General features: G+C 42.5%; 1 long non-coding RNA gene across 1 annotated transcript in view; it reads right to left on the reverse strand.

The window, feature by feature from the left end:
- Positions 1–14,316, reverse strand: part of LOC115093514 — a 1,236,544-nt gene that overhangs the window by 169,700 nt on the left and 1,052,528 nt on the right. The window contains exon 3 of the long non-coding RNA XR_003857332.1: positions 134–207. This is a non-coding gene — a long non-coding RNA (uncharacterized LOC115093514). The remainder of the gene's footprint in view (positions 1–133; positions 208–14,316) is intronic.

Genomic DNA, 14,316 nt, shown 5'->3' on the forward strand with positions numbered 1-14,316 from the left:
TTTTGAACACACTTCTAAAAAAAAAAAAATATTTGGTAGGCCATTTGAGGAGAAAAAAAATAATACCTGTGACTAATGTAAATACACAGAATTTTGCAAAAGTAAAAATAAGAACTAACTGCAAAAAACTTACCAATTTATGCCAGAATGCAGCCCAAGGCAATCAATGACTGGAGGATTAAAAGCGTAAAACTCCTCAGGATTTCCCTGGAAGGTAAAGAAATAACATAGGATTTGTTCCTAGAATAATTTTGCATGGTGAACATTAAGCTTGGACAGCGAAATGACAGATGTAAAGGCAATGGATAAGAGAGTAGTATTTAGATAAACAATGCATCCTAAAAGGATGATGAAGGATAACGTATCGTGCATCTATCCTCCAAATGTGGCACAACTCATATAGTTTAAATGAAAACCTGCATATGGCATTCACCAATGAACATTTTTCTACTACATCAATGGTATTATTAACCATTACATTTCTCTTTTGTAATGTTCTATTCTACAAAATTATTTTTCTTCATTGAGCTGAAAGCTTGTTTAGCAAGCACACAGAACCTGTATTCTTCAGTTCATTTCATGAGCAGAGCAGATCCTAAGAGCACTACACATAACTGGTTAATCAGCCAGGCAAATTCTCTTATTGATCAGTCACAGTTGGTGCCAGGACAATTGCAAATGTCAAGAGTGCCCGCCATGTAGACAACTGCAACTCAAATCCTAATCGATATCAGTTATGACTATTCTATATCACAAAGACAAAAGGTTTTATTGGAGTTCTTGATTTGACAGAGGTAGAAGATACTGCCTTCATGTCCACCAATAGATACTCTGTAATCTATAATTGCATGCTCACTACTTATTCACTGAAACCTTGAATAAGTAATAGTTTTCTTTTTTTGAAAAGATAAAGCCAGTTTCTTTCAGGCCAAAGCAACTGGGCTTTTCCTGGCAATTTTCATTGGTCCATGATATTTTTCACATAGCATTCTTGTGCATGTAACATTAATGCAGACATGATTTTAACATTCAGTATCTAGTAGAAGTTCAGACATGAGCAACTATTGCATGAATTGCAGAACAATTTCCTTACATTTCTTCCTGGATTTGGATTTAGATTGTAGATCTAACAACATCTTACAATCTCTTCTTTCACATTGAGCTAAATAGATTTTGATGCCAGTCATTTTTCAGATAAACAAGGCCCATGCTACCTGCTAAGCAATTAATCTCCATTTGGGTGGCAATGATCTGGTGTACATGTGCAGCGTGGTGCTTGAACAAAAAATGCAGAGGGTTGCATCTCCATCATGGGGCTGTTTCCAGAGACTTGTATTGTTTGGTCTTGCATTACCCCCAGGAGGGATTGGAGGGGAGAATGTTCCTACCAGGTTTTGGAGAGAACAAGGAGGAAAATCAATAGATGGATGTGCAGATTTATGCCCATTGTTCATGGCTAGTGAATCCAGCATGATTTGATAGATGAGAGTTGCCTGGGAATGTTTTGTCCAGATGTGGGCTGAGATATATTTAATAGTGACCTGCATGATGTGCTGGAGGTTCAACAGGACAGGAGTGGCCACAGTAACCAGTGAATGAGGACCTCCTGGCAAATGGACTCGTTACCATAGAGTAGTGGCATAGTGACCAGCAAGGGAGTGGGGTCCCCCGTCCCATCCCATTATCATATTTAAGGCGAAAGGGCAGCTACCCATGAGAGGGGCCCACCAGTTTCCTCGGGGTTTTATGGGTCAACGGCTCCCTGGCTCTTCAATGGTGATTGTGAGAGAAGAAAAAGGGAGGGTGGGCAGGGACTACCCTTCTCATGGTACAGGTCCCAAACCTGCCACATAGACCCCCCCACCTTCAAAGGAATGGCTTCTACGGCTGGGTTCAAAGTGTCAATGGCGTGTTGAAATATTTGGCTCTGGTCGCCAAGGTGGGAAGTTTTGCAAAGTTTAGGTTTCGGAATGTACTAGCATTAGGTTGCATTCCTGCTTGTACTATGCTGTGGCCATCATTTGCCCATCAACAGTTTTTGAAATTTCAACTGCCTGTAGTGTCTTTTTTAGGGGAACAAAGTCTGGGTAAAGGGAGGGGAGGGGAGGAGCAGGAATGTGGGAAGGTGGCAGGGGAGGGCAGGCTTAGGCCATATCCCTGCGGATGTTGAGTCATGAGTAACTAATGCATGAGTTGCTGAACAGTTTCCTTACATTTATTCCCCAGATTTGAATTTAAGTTTTAGGTCTAATTACTCACTTTACAATCTCTTCTCTCACCATGGGCTAAATAGCTTTTCTTAACTAATTTTCATTGAACTTTAATAAAAGCATAAAAAACAAAAAACAGAAACTGAACTGCTTTTAGTTTCCTATTTACTAAATGGTGTTAGTGTATTAAACACCAGCTTTAGCACATTAAAGCAGCATTGCAGTAGCGTGATTTTTACGTTAACATTTAAGGGGCCAATTTTCAAATCCATTTACATGTCAGAGCCCAGCAGCTGTTTGAGAAGCTTCAGATCACCTCCCTCTCTCCTTCCAACTAAAGCAACAGTTTTTAAAATATTACATCTTGGATGATGATTTTTATGTCATTTTCTATGGTCAGTTTTTTTGATCAGTGAGTTTGGTGATGGCTCTGAAGTGAATTCTCTTATTTTATGGTTCTCTTAAATCCATAGGGATCACAGAGGTCCATATTCAGAACCATTTATTCAGATAGCTCAGAAGTTATCTGGCTAAAAGAATATTTAGGGACTTTTATGTGGTTACATTTTAGCCTGATAACTTATTATCCAGCTAAAATTTGGCAGGATAAATTAGGGTTATTCTGGGGCCATAACTGCAAAGAGCTGAGTTAGCCAGATAACATCCAGCTAAATCTGCTTGTCCTGAAGACCTGTCCTATAGCTGGCCAGATAGATTTATCTGGCTAAATTTATGATAGCCAGATATATTCAAAGGTGCACCTACAACACTAAATATATAGGCTAAGTTAGCTGGATTGATTTACCTGGCTATATAGCTCTAGCTACAAAGCGGCTGAGTAAGAACCCTATAGTTTTTAGGGTAAACATAATATCCCTGAGATCAATTTATTTGCACTGAATCTATTACCAATAGATTTCATGCATATCCTGTGAATCAGACTGATTGAGCTGAGATTAACTACCTTAATTCAAATTCTTTTTTCTGCGTCTCTTGATTTTTTCTTTTCAGCATACCAACTGTATCAAAGATGTGATCCATTTTAACATCTAGTATCTTGATAGCTTTTCAAATCTCTAGCAATATTTCTTTTATATTTACTTACTCCATCATATTTTTATGTATGTCAGGTTCATTGTTGATCATGCTATCTATGTAGTCTGCTTTTCCTGATTCAGTAGGCTACAGAGTATCATCTTGTTTTTCTTTCAGTGAATTGATATCTTTATGGGCAAATGTGAGTATATTTCTCATGAGTTTCTGCTCACTTTCAAAATCTTTTCTTCACTTACAACTTTTTGGTCCTATAAGAAGATTAATTAATTCATTTCTTAAGCAACAGCACAGAGCTCCTGAACTTGGATCTTCCCTCTTCTACCATATCATGTACTTTTCCAGCTAATGAACAATTTAACTGTACAAAATACTATGGACAATAGTTTAAAAGTAACCAGAATTTAAAGAAAGACACTGATCACATATAAAATGTAAATCTTTAGTTCTTAAATAACATTATTTTGTAGCATCCTTCTTATAAATATACTGCAACAAGTTTTGAAATGCTGGTAGTCTCTGCAGGACAACCTACTTCCTGAATCCTAGCAATGTATATTCATTTTTAAAGAAAGCAAAAAAAAAAAAAATCAACAAAGGAGGCATTTTCAGTTTGCTCCAAAGGAATGAACCAAAAATAACTTCCAACAAAAATACCCCAAAAGTTTTGGATATTTTTGTATTCATTGCATATTAAAAATACAGGTCTCTGGCAGTTTGGTTCCAACGAGGCTAGACCAGTGCCATGGTCTAGCCTCAAGTTGGGCTTGGCATTGGGGCCTATTCAGGGGCTTGCTCACTAGCCAGAACCTAGCCCCTTTTCCCTGCTTCCCAAATCCAGTGTTAAAATGGGCAGGAGTGACGTGAAGTTGCTCCCACTTTAAAAATGGTGCCATCTGCCTGGGGATGGTGCTGAAGTGATGTCACTTCAGTGCCTTCCGCTGGTATGGCCAGTACTATTTTTATGTATGACTGTACATTTCCATTGTTGTAAAACAAAATGACAGCAACGACTTAGTTTTTTGGTACTTGCCAGGTTCTTATGGACTGGATTGGCCACTGTTGGAGACAGGATGCTGGGCTTGATGGACCCTTGGTCTGACCCAGTATGGCATGTTCTTATGTTCTTAACTGTATGACAAGAAGGTGCTAAAGTGACATCACGTTGGTACCATCCCCAGGTGGACAACACTACACTGCTTTGCTGCAATACACCTTATACTAAACTTGGGAGTCTTACTACCACTTTACCTACTTGCCATGCGTGGGTCTACCCAATTTTTTAAAGTGGGGGGGATGTGCGTGCATGTGCTGATGCAGCCTCAAACTTCTGATTCTCTAACTCAGCATTGATCGCGTTTCCTTGCGAATCAAGATGACTGCTGAATGTCTCGTGTGGAAGAATTATGCCAGCCAGTTCTTTACTCAACACAGCCATTTGATGTTCAACCCTGTGGAACGCACTACATCCTGCTGTGATTGTGGCAATGTATATTGCATTCAGATTCTGTGTACATAACATAATATATAGTAACATAGTAATATGGTAATGATGAAAGAAAAACGACCAAAATGGTCCATCCAGTCTGCCTAGCAAGCTTCTTAAGGTAGTATCTGCTGTGCTGTGCAGGTTATCCCCATGTTTCTTTTTTACTAGGTGATGGGCCTTCTTGAAACTTCAGACAGTGCTGCTTGATATGCTCTGGTTGTGGATCTGGCCATAGAAGCAGTCCTGTACTTTTTCCCCTTATGTGTTCGTATTAGTACCTTTGACCATAAACGTCAGGGCCTGTGTTTGTGTCTGAATCCAATACTTCTTTCCACCACCATCACCCTCACTGCCATAAAGTGGAGAGTGATTTAGCATTTACATCAAAGGAATACATCTATGCCTTATGTTAAGTGTAGTAACTGTTGCTTCATGCAGGTTATCCCCATGCTTATCATTTTCCCAAACCATAAAAATCATGGCCCTCTTTATTTGAATCCAATTCCCTATTTCCCTCTGCCATTGAAGTGGAGAGAAATGTTGCAGTTGCATCAAAGCAATAAGGCTTATTGATTAAGGGTAGTAGTAGTAATCCCCATACTTTCTGTTAAGGGAAGTAACTGCTGCCCCAGCAAGTTACCATCATGCACTTTTTTCTTCATTTTCAACCTCTAGCCATTAGGAATCTGTAGTGTTTATCCCATGCTCCTTTGAATTCTGACTGTTTTAATCTTTACCACCTCCTCCAGAAGGGAATTCCAGGTATCCACTACTCTCTCAATGAAGAAATGTTTCCTGATGTTGACTCTGAGTCATCCTCCCTGGAGTTTCATTTCATGACCCCTAGTTCTACTGATTTCTTTACAATGGAAAAGGCTCGAAGTTCATGCCATCATTAAAACTTTTCCAGTATCTGAAGGTGTGTATCATATCTCCCCTGCACCTCATCTCTTCCAGGGTAATTATATTTAGATCCTTCAGCCTCTCCTCATAAATCTTCCAATACTTACGCTACACCATTTTGGTTGCCCTTCCATCCTATTTTCTTTTTTTAGATATGGTATCCAGAAATAAACACAGTATTCTAGGTGAGACCTCACTAAGAACCTGTACAGGGGTATCGTCAACTCCTTTTACTTACAGGTTATTATTTTCTCTATGCAGTCCAGCATTCTTCTGGTTTAAGTTATCATCTTGTCACAGTGCTTCGTCATCTTCAGATCACCAGACACTATCACCCCAAGATACCTCTCTTGGTCCATGTACATCAGTCATTCACCTCCCATCATATACTATTCTTTTGAATTACTGCATCCCAGATGCATGACTCTGCACTTCTTGGCATTTGAATCCCAGTAGCCAAATCTTCAACCACTCTTCAAGCTTTCTTAAATCACTTTTCATTCTCTCTACTCCATCGGGCATGTACATTCTGTTGCGGATCTGAAAATAGACAAACTTTACCTTCTATCTCTTCTGAAATGTCACTCACAATGATATTGAACAGAACTGGTCCCATAACAAATCCCTGTGGCACTCCATGTAACAAGTTTTTCTCTTCAGTATAGGTTCCATTTATCATTACACGTTGTCTCCTATCAGTCAACCAGTTTACAATCCATGCTACTACCTTGGGGCTCACTCCTAAGCTTTTTATTTTATTCACAAGTCTCTTATGCAGGACCATATCAAAACCTTTGCTGAAATCTAAGTAGATCACACCAAGTGCTCTTCCTTGCTCCAATTTTCTAGTCATCCAATCAAAATCATCAATCAGATGTGTCTGACAGGACCTTCCTCTGCTGAATCCATGTTGCTTAAGGTCCAGCAAACCACCCGATTGTAGATATTTCACTATCCTTTCCTTTAGCAGCATCTCTATTAATTTTCCCAACACCAAGGAAAAGTTAACCGGCCTGTAGTTTCCAGCCTTCTCTCTGCAACCACTATTGTGAAACGGAACTACCACCACTCTTCTCCAATCCTGTGGCACCACTTCCATTTCCAGGGATCTATTGAACAAGTCCTTCAGCAAACCCACCAGCAAATCTCTGAGTTCTCTCATATCCTGGAGTATAACTCATCCGGCCCCATGACCTTGTCCACTTTCAGAATTATGACAGTCGGTTGTAGACGGCTGTGACCGCTATTACTGCATGTTCTGCCTCTCTCTCTCTCCCTTGGGAAACTCGCAGCCATTGCCATCTCTCATTCCAGGACTCCCCGCGGTGGCGAGAATGCCGCCAACCGCTATATCTCCTCCGGGCCTCCCTATGCGTGCTCGCGTGCTACATGGTTCCTCTTATGGATGCCATGGTGGGAACCTCAGGGGCATCTCCCCTTGATGACATCACTAGCCCTGGACTCTTAAGCTCCATCGGGGCCTGACCCTAATCTCCTTGGCAATGAGTTCTTTCCTTGCTGAATCCTGCTGTTCTCTCTACAGACATTGATTACTGGTTCTTGCTCTTCCTGGTGTGACACTCTCGGGTACCCGCTCCTCGGGGGCCCTGCTCCTGTCTCTGGCTATCCACTCCTCGGAGAGTGTTATGGTTATTGGTGTTTGGGTGAATCCTTGGACACTGTGGCAGCTGACCATGCCCACGGGGTGCAGTCCCGTGAGGGACCACAGAGTCAGGCTAAATTCCGGACAGACAAACACAGATTTGAATCTTTTATTGAACAGTATTTGGAACCACCAGAGGTGGCAGTAGTGAGTAGTGGTTGTAGAGTCCGGCTGGGCACATCTCTCACAGAATGCTGGAATGGTTCCTCTGTAAGCAGTGCTGTAGTGGAAAGAGACTGAGATTTATGAACAGACATTAGAATTAGCATTCAGAGTCCCAAGTAGAATAGGAGAGCTCCAAGACAGGGAGAGAAGGCCCTCGATGAGAGAGTACCTGATCCCTTAGAGCAGAGAGACTTGGTAGCATTGTACTCACTAGCAGTAGCCAAGATTCCACTAGACGAGAGGTCTGGCACCAGAGCAGAGGGCAGGCCCTTGAGGAGAGAGTACCTGATTCCAGCGAAGCAGTACTGTAGAGAGAGATGTTTCTTGTACTCACAGATGATGACTGTAGTTAGTTCTTTCAAGTAGAAGATAGAAGTTGCAGGCAGCGACACAGGGAACATGGGCTCTCAAGGAGCGAATACCAGTTTCCTGATAGCACCTGAAATAAGCAGAGAGGCCCCCGAGGAGCAGGTACCCCAATAGTGACCCCGAAGGGTAGTAAGAGTTCCAGTAGGGCTGGAGTGGCAGAGTAGCTTAGGAATGGAGAGCGAATCCCATCCGTAGAGTTCCGGTTGCTAACTCGACGAGCTAGCAAATGAAGTAGGCAGATATACCCTGGAGCCGTGACGTCAGAACAGGGGGACGCCCCTGAGGTTTGCGCCAACATGGAAATAAAAATGAGGGCGGTGTGCGCGCGCGCCCTAGAGGTACCTTGAAAGAGCATGACAGGAGGCAGCACCAAAGGCGGTCCGGGGACACCGGAGAAGTTAGCAAACAGACGCCTTGGCGGCCGTCAGTCCAAGGTGAGTGGGAGGAGCCTCAAGTAGAGAGAGGAAGGTGGGGCGAAGCCGTTGAAGCCCAACTGATGCAACAGAGGACCCTGTTCCTAAGATTCTGCCTACCAGCTTCCCCACTCATCGGGGTTGCTTCCGGAACCATTCCGCCTTGAGAAGACTCTACGTAAGACTCTACCCCACCCTGAGGACCTTTGCCTTCCTACTCTGCTTCATGGAGAACATCAGAGATGTGCCCCATCCTGTGGGCCATTGCCTCACTACTCTGCTTCGTGGAGATCTACGGAGGTGTACCCCGTCCCATGGGTCTTGCCTTTCATTTGTGACTGTGTCATGCCCCCCGCTCCTCAGGGCAGCGCGTAGTGTTTTTGTGACTGTGCCGCACTCCCCTGCTCCTCGGAGTAGTTCTCTCTCTCATTGCTAGAGACCCCTGAGCTTCCCTGCTCCTTTGGTAGCCTACTTCATACCTTCTGTGCTGATGCTCTCTCTCTGCACTCCTCCATACTCCACCTGCATCCCCGTGCCTCGGGATCTTCCTAGCTCTTCACCACTAGGGGGACTTACTCTGGCGATTGTATCCACATCTCTCTCTCCGTACTCTCTGGGTTGTGTCATTTATTGCTGCTGACCTCGCCTCCTGATAGTAAGGCCCAGTGGGACTCCTCCCCATGGGTGGTACCATCTCTCACCTTGGGCCAAGGGTCCACTAACCCACGAGTTCTAACATAGGATCTTCTTTAGTGAGCACCTAACTGAAGTATTTGCATAATAATTCTGCTATTTCTTCAACTCTCTCCACACATTGCTCCTTGTCACCCTTCTGTTTCACTATAAGATTTCTGACCTCTCTTCTTTCTCTGATATATCTGAAAAATGTTTTGTATCCTCTCTTTACTTCTTTAGCAATCCTTTGTTCTGCTAGACCTTTTGCTTTCCTTATTTCTTTCTTTGTCTAAGTTTTAACAGATATTCATCCCTGTGTTCCCTTTTTTGGGATGTTTTATACTTCTTGAAAGCTGTTCTTGCTGCCTTTAATTTTTCAGCCACCTCCTTTGAGAATCAGATCTGCTTCTTTTTCCTCTTATTCTTGTTTATTTTTCTAACATATAAATATGTTGCCTTTTTAATAGTTCCTTTTAATTTGGCCCACTGTTGTTCTACCTAACCCATTTTCTCCTAGTCTTTCAGTTCTTTGTCTAGGTACATCCCCATTTTGACAAAGTCTGTAGTTGCGAAACTCAAAACTCGGGTTTTCATGTGGCTTCTCTGATTCCTATTCATGATATTGAACCATACCATCTGATGATCACTGAAGCTTAGGTGAGCTTTCGCTTGAACATTAGAGACATTATCCCCATTAGTGAGAACTAGATCAAGTATCATACCCTCCCTAGTGGGTTCCATTACCTTGCAGGGCATCCACTATTTCTCTACTTCTCATAGATTCCACAAAAGGGGTACTCCAATCCACATCCGGCAGATTAAAATATCTATTGAGCAACACTTCTCCCTTCTTTCCCAACTTTTTGATATCTTCAATCAGATCTCTGTCCAGTTCTTCAGTTGAGTGGGTGGCCTGTAGATTACACCAGTAAAAATGGAAGCTCCATTTTTGTTTTTAGGATGGTCCATAATGCTTCTCATCTACCCCCACATTCCTTGCAATTCAGTAGCATGATATTGTTTTTGACATAAAGGGCTACTCCTCCCCTTTTTCTGTCCTCTCTGTCCTTAGTCTAGGATGGCTGTATCCCAACCTTGAGACTCAGTGAATCATGTCCCCGTAACAGTAACCATTAAGGCCTGCAGGTCTGGGATTTGATTGCCCAGATTTTGAGCATTTGTGGACATAGCTTTCCAGCTGCTGTTTCTAGTCACCTTTCTAGTCCCTCTTCCTGTTTTGCTTAAGGGTGACATGCTAGTTTCACTGGCCACCTCCTGCCATTCCCACTCTCTGGTTTAAATGACTGATAATGTAGGATCTGAATTTTTCACTTAGTATCCTCTTTCCTGCCATAGACAAATGTAGGCCATCCTTACCATATAACCTTTTATTGCTCCATACACGGCCCTAGTCTCCAATATATCCATAACCACTTTCCTTATACCAGGTTTTGAGCCAGGAATTAAAATTATCTATATGGCATAGCCTATCCTTCCCCTTTCCATGAACAGATAATACTTCCGAAAAGGTAATAGTCTTTGTCATGTGTTTAATCATCTTCCCTAAATTTTAGAAATCTTTCTGTAATTCATGAACACCATTTCTAGGAGGTCATTGGGCCCAAGATGGAGGACAACATTTATATCAGAGGTCTTACTTTCTTCTATAATTACTTTGACAACCTAGTTTGCATTTCTGTTGAGGATTCAGGATGGCATTTAAATATTGCATCCCCATCAAAATGAGTTCTCAAATTGGTTCCTATAATGATTGAGTTTACCAGCAGAAAAAGCTTTCTTTTCTGACATTTGATCATATGGAAGGGTTCTTGGGTGCATTGGGTGACTATTTCCCTTTCAGACATCACTTCATATTCTGTTACTGGGGCACTCTTATTTTCCAATGTTGAAAATGCATTATGTAATGGTAAGAATGGGGAGAGTGAATGTATATTCAACACAAGCCTTTATCTGCCAGAGCCAACTATAATCAAATTATTCCTAGGTTTCTGACTTCTCTGTGAGAGTGGCAGTGGATACATGGAAGAAGAAGGATCAATAGACACCAGGACATCTTTATTGTCAATATGCGCAATGGCTGAATCACACACGAATGAATCACCATCGCCACGCCATCGTCACTGACTGTAATTTGTGGTCATTGGCGTGGTGATGGTGATTCATTCTTGTGTGATTCAGTGATTGCGTGACTTTGATCCAGTTGTGGCGCACATTGACAAAGCTTACCAGACACATGGAGACTAACTCTCAACAATAGAATGAATAGCCCCTGAAGCAGCTCAACGAGCAAAACTCAGCCTGAGTCTGGCTTTTATTTCGTTCTGTGCTCAATAAAGATTTCCTGGTATCTATTGATCCTTCTTCTTTGGTTGCTACTGCAATATTGGATCAATTTCCGATCTGTTTCTTTGGACCTTCCCTTTGGTGGATACACAGATGCATCAAAGTTGTGGAAACTGGGTGTCTCAGAGTTATAGGTCTTGTTCTACCAAAGCCCACTATAAACCATTCATGCCTGGGTTTCTAAATCCCCTGTGGGAGTTTGGAGAGAGATTCTTGTTGCTGGAAGGAAGGGTGATGTTATTTGATACTTGGACAATTTCTCTTTCAGGTGAATTATATCTTTACTTATGGCAGAACACTGAAGGCAAATTGGATGACATTTAATTCTCCAAATGATAGGCCTTGGGACATAATGCCACCTTATTGCACTGAATAAAGGACATTTTGCTAATAGTGACCAATAAGTTGTGAGATTGGTATTCCAGTCTTATATATTATTCACTAACCTAAGGTCTTGGAAAAACTATTTAGGATGAAACACTCTAGGGGTGGGAGGGGATAAAAAGCAAAGATAAGAACAATATATATTGGGAAAAGAATAAGGTTATATTAAACTTAACCAAGCAGGAACCAGGACCAGATAAGCTTTTCAACCCTCATCTAGCCTATATGTGCTGAACTCTCTCCATCTAGGATTAGGAGAGCTTGGTTGAATACCTTTTTCTGTGCAACTGATTACAAAAACACTTCCCAAAATGTCTGGAAGGAAGATCCCTGAATTTCTCCATTAACAATACACAAGGAATTTAAAAATAATAACTAGCAAAATAATACCACAGCACAAGACAAAGTGAGAACCAGCAGGACCAAGAACACTATAGAAGAAACATGTTTTTGTTTTGTTTTTTAAATTCTTCAACCACACACAGACAGAAATAATCAGTATCTATTGAGAAAGCAATAATTCTGCCACACACAAGAACACATTCAAAACAGCAACGATAACAGCAATATATATTGGGAAAAGTAAAGAATAAAGTTATATTAAAATTAGACTTTAAACTTAGCCAAGCAGAAATGAGGACCAGGTAAGCTGTTCAACCCTCAGCCAGCCCACATAAAAAGTGATGGATAGCCACCTAAATCACCTTCTAAAATTGAGGATTTTAATCTAGTCCTCATTGATGGTGAAATGAAGAAGACCGGCTTTGTCAATTTATCCCATTCATTTTTTGTAAGTACTTCAAATTCTGGTAGCTGGAGCAAATGTTCAACGTCTACGACATCTGCAAACACTGTGGATGGTGAATGTTTCCCTGAATGAATAGCAATATATGTGGGTCCTGTATAACTGACAGCTTCTGAGGTTCCCAGCCCATTTTCTCAAATCTGTATTCCTGCACAAACTGATGGAATACGTTTATACTGAGGGGTCACAACCCAATCACGATTGGGTAAACTGATGCGGAACTCTACATGCATCAAGAGTGGAGACTGCTTCTGAGCTGCAACCAAACCAAGCGGTACCCTAGTCTTATCATCCTGGCTGATAAAGCAGACATCCTGAGGACTGAGTAATGATGCCAATGTGCAGAACTTCCCATCAATGTGGCTTCTATGCTTGTCCTTTTGAGCTTTCATAAGTTTGACGGGCACTGTGACTATGTGGCAGCGTCCTCCTGCATATAGGCTTTGATGCGGGAGAAGACACAAGTATACTGCACTTCTGCTAATAGTAAATCCATCCAATTGTAATAGTTTTGTCAGGTAATTTCTGAATGGCCCCATACCTCAGACTCTACACCTTGGGGGTTCTTGCTATTATAGGTGGCTGCTTTGCACCTCTCAAAGTGCTTCATGTCACCCTTTGAACTGTTTTGTCCCTCTGTCAGTGGCCAAAGGGTTTTCTGCACCCTTGATGTTTTGTTGTCATCCCTCCCCCTCCCCCCTTTTAAGGTGCCTTAGGATAATCATGCCACTCTTTGTCCCTTTTGTGTTGCTTTTGGGATTCATTCCATTGTTATCAGTGCCCTCCTGTCAAGCCTTGACATGTTCATGACACTCTTGCTGTTGCTTTGCTCTTCTGATGGTGCTTTGGAGAATTCCTGCCATTACTGGTACCCTTTTGCTCCATTCTAGAGCCTTAGGCTATTCATGCCACTTTTGTTATCCCTTTGCCACAGTTTTTGTGCCTTGAAATTCTCATCCCCCTTCCGATTGTTATGATTAACCGGAGTTTGGGTGGATTCCTGTATACTGAGGCAGATGACCACACCCACGGGGAGGAGCCCCGTGAGGCACCGCAGTACTGGGCTAAACGCAGATGCACAAACACAGAGTTTAGTTCTTTTATTAAACAGCTTGTAGTGTGCCACCAGAGGTGGCAGTAGTGAGGTAGTCTAGATGTAGCAGTCTCAGGACCCTCGGCAGAGGGAACCCTTCTCACTCCGTTGGTAAAGGGAGATTCCAGTGTGGATTTCCCAGCAAGGCAGTACTGTGGATGAGATAGACTGAGAGTTAGATTACTCACTAGATGGTTGCTGTTGGTATCCGATTCCACCAGGTTGAAGAAGTTGGTAGCGGCACTGAGGCAGGCCCTCGAGGAGCGAGTACCCGATGCCTGTAAAGCACCTGAAATAAAGCATAGGGCCCCTGAGGAATGGGTACCCAGGTTAGCAATACCCCGAAGGGCAGAGAGAGAGAGAGCTTCCAGCGGCAGCACGGAAGTGGCAGAGTAGCTTAGACCAGTCAAAACCAATCCTTTGCTAACTCAACAAGCTAGCAACAAAAGTACAGGCTATATACCCAGATGGCATGATGTCAATAGAGGGGAACGCCACAGAGATTTGCACTATTGATGCAATAAAGACGTGAGTGGCGTGAGCACCCTAGTAGGCCCTTTGGAGGAGCATGGCGGGAAGCAGCACTATAGCGGTTCCAGGGATGCCGGAGAGGTCGGCTTGTAGACGCGGCGGCAGCCATTTTCTCTAGGGATGCGGGAGGAGCCGTGAACAAGGTGAGACAAATGGGGCGAAGCCATCTAGCACTGACTGACGCAAACACTGAGGTTGT

This window comes from Rhinatrema bivittatum, chromosome 1 (assembly GCF_901001135.1).
Source record: "Rhinatrema bivittatum chromosome 1, aRhiBiv1.1, whole genome shotgun sequence".
NCBI lineage: Eukaryota > Metazoa > Chordata > Amphibia > Gymnophiona > Rhinatrematidae > Rhinatrema > Rhinatrema bivittatum.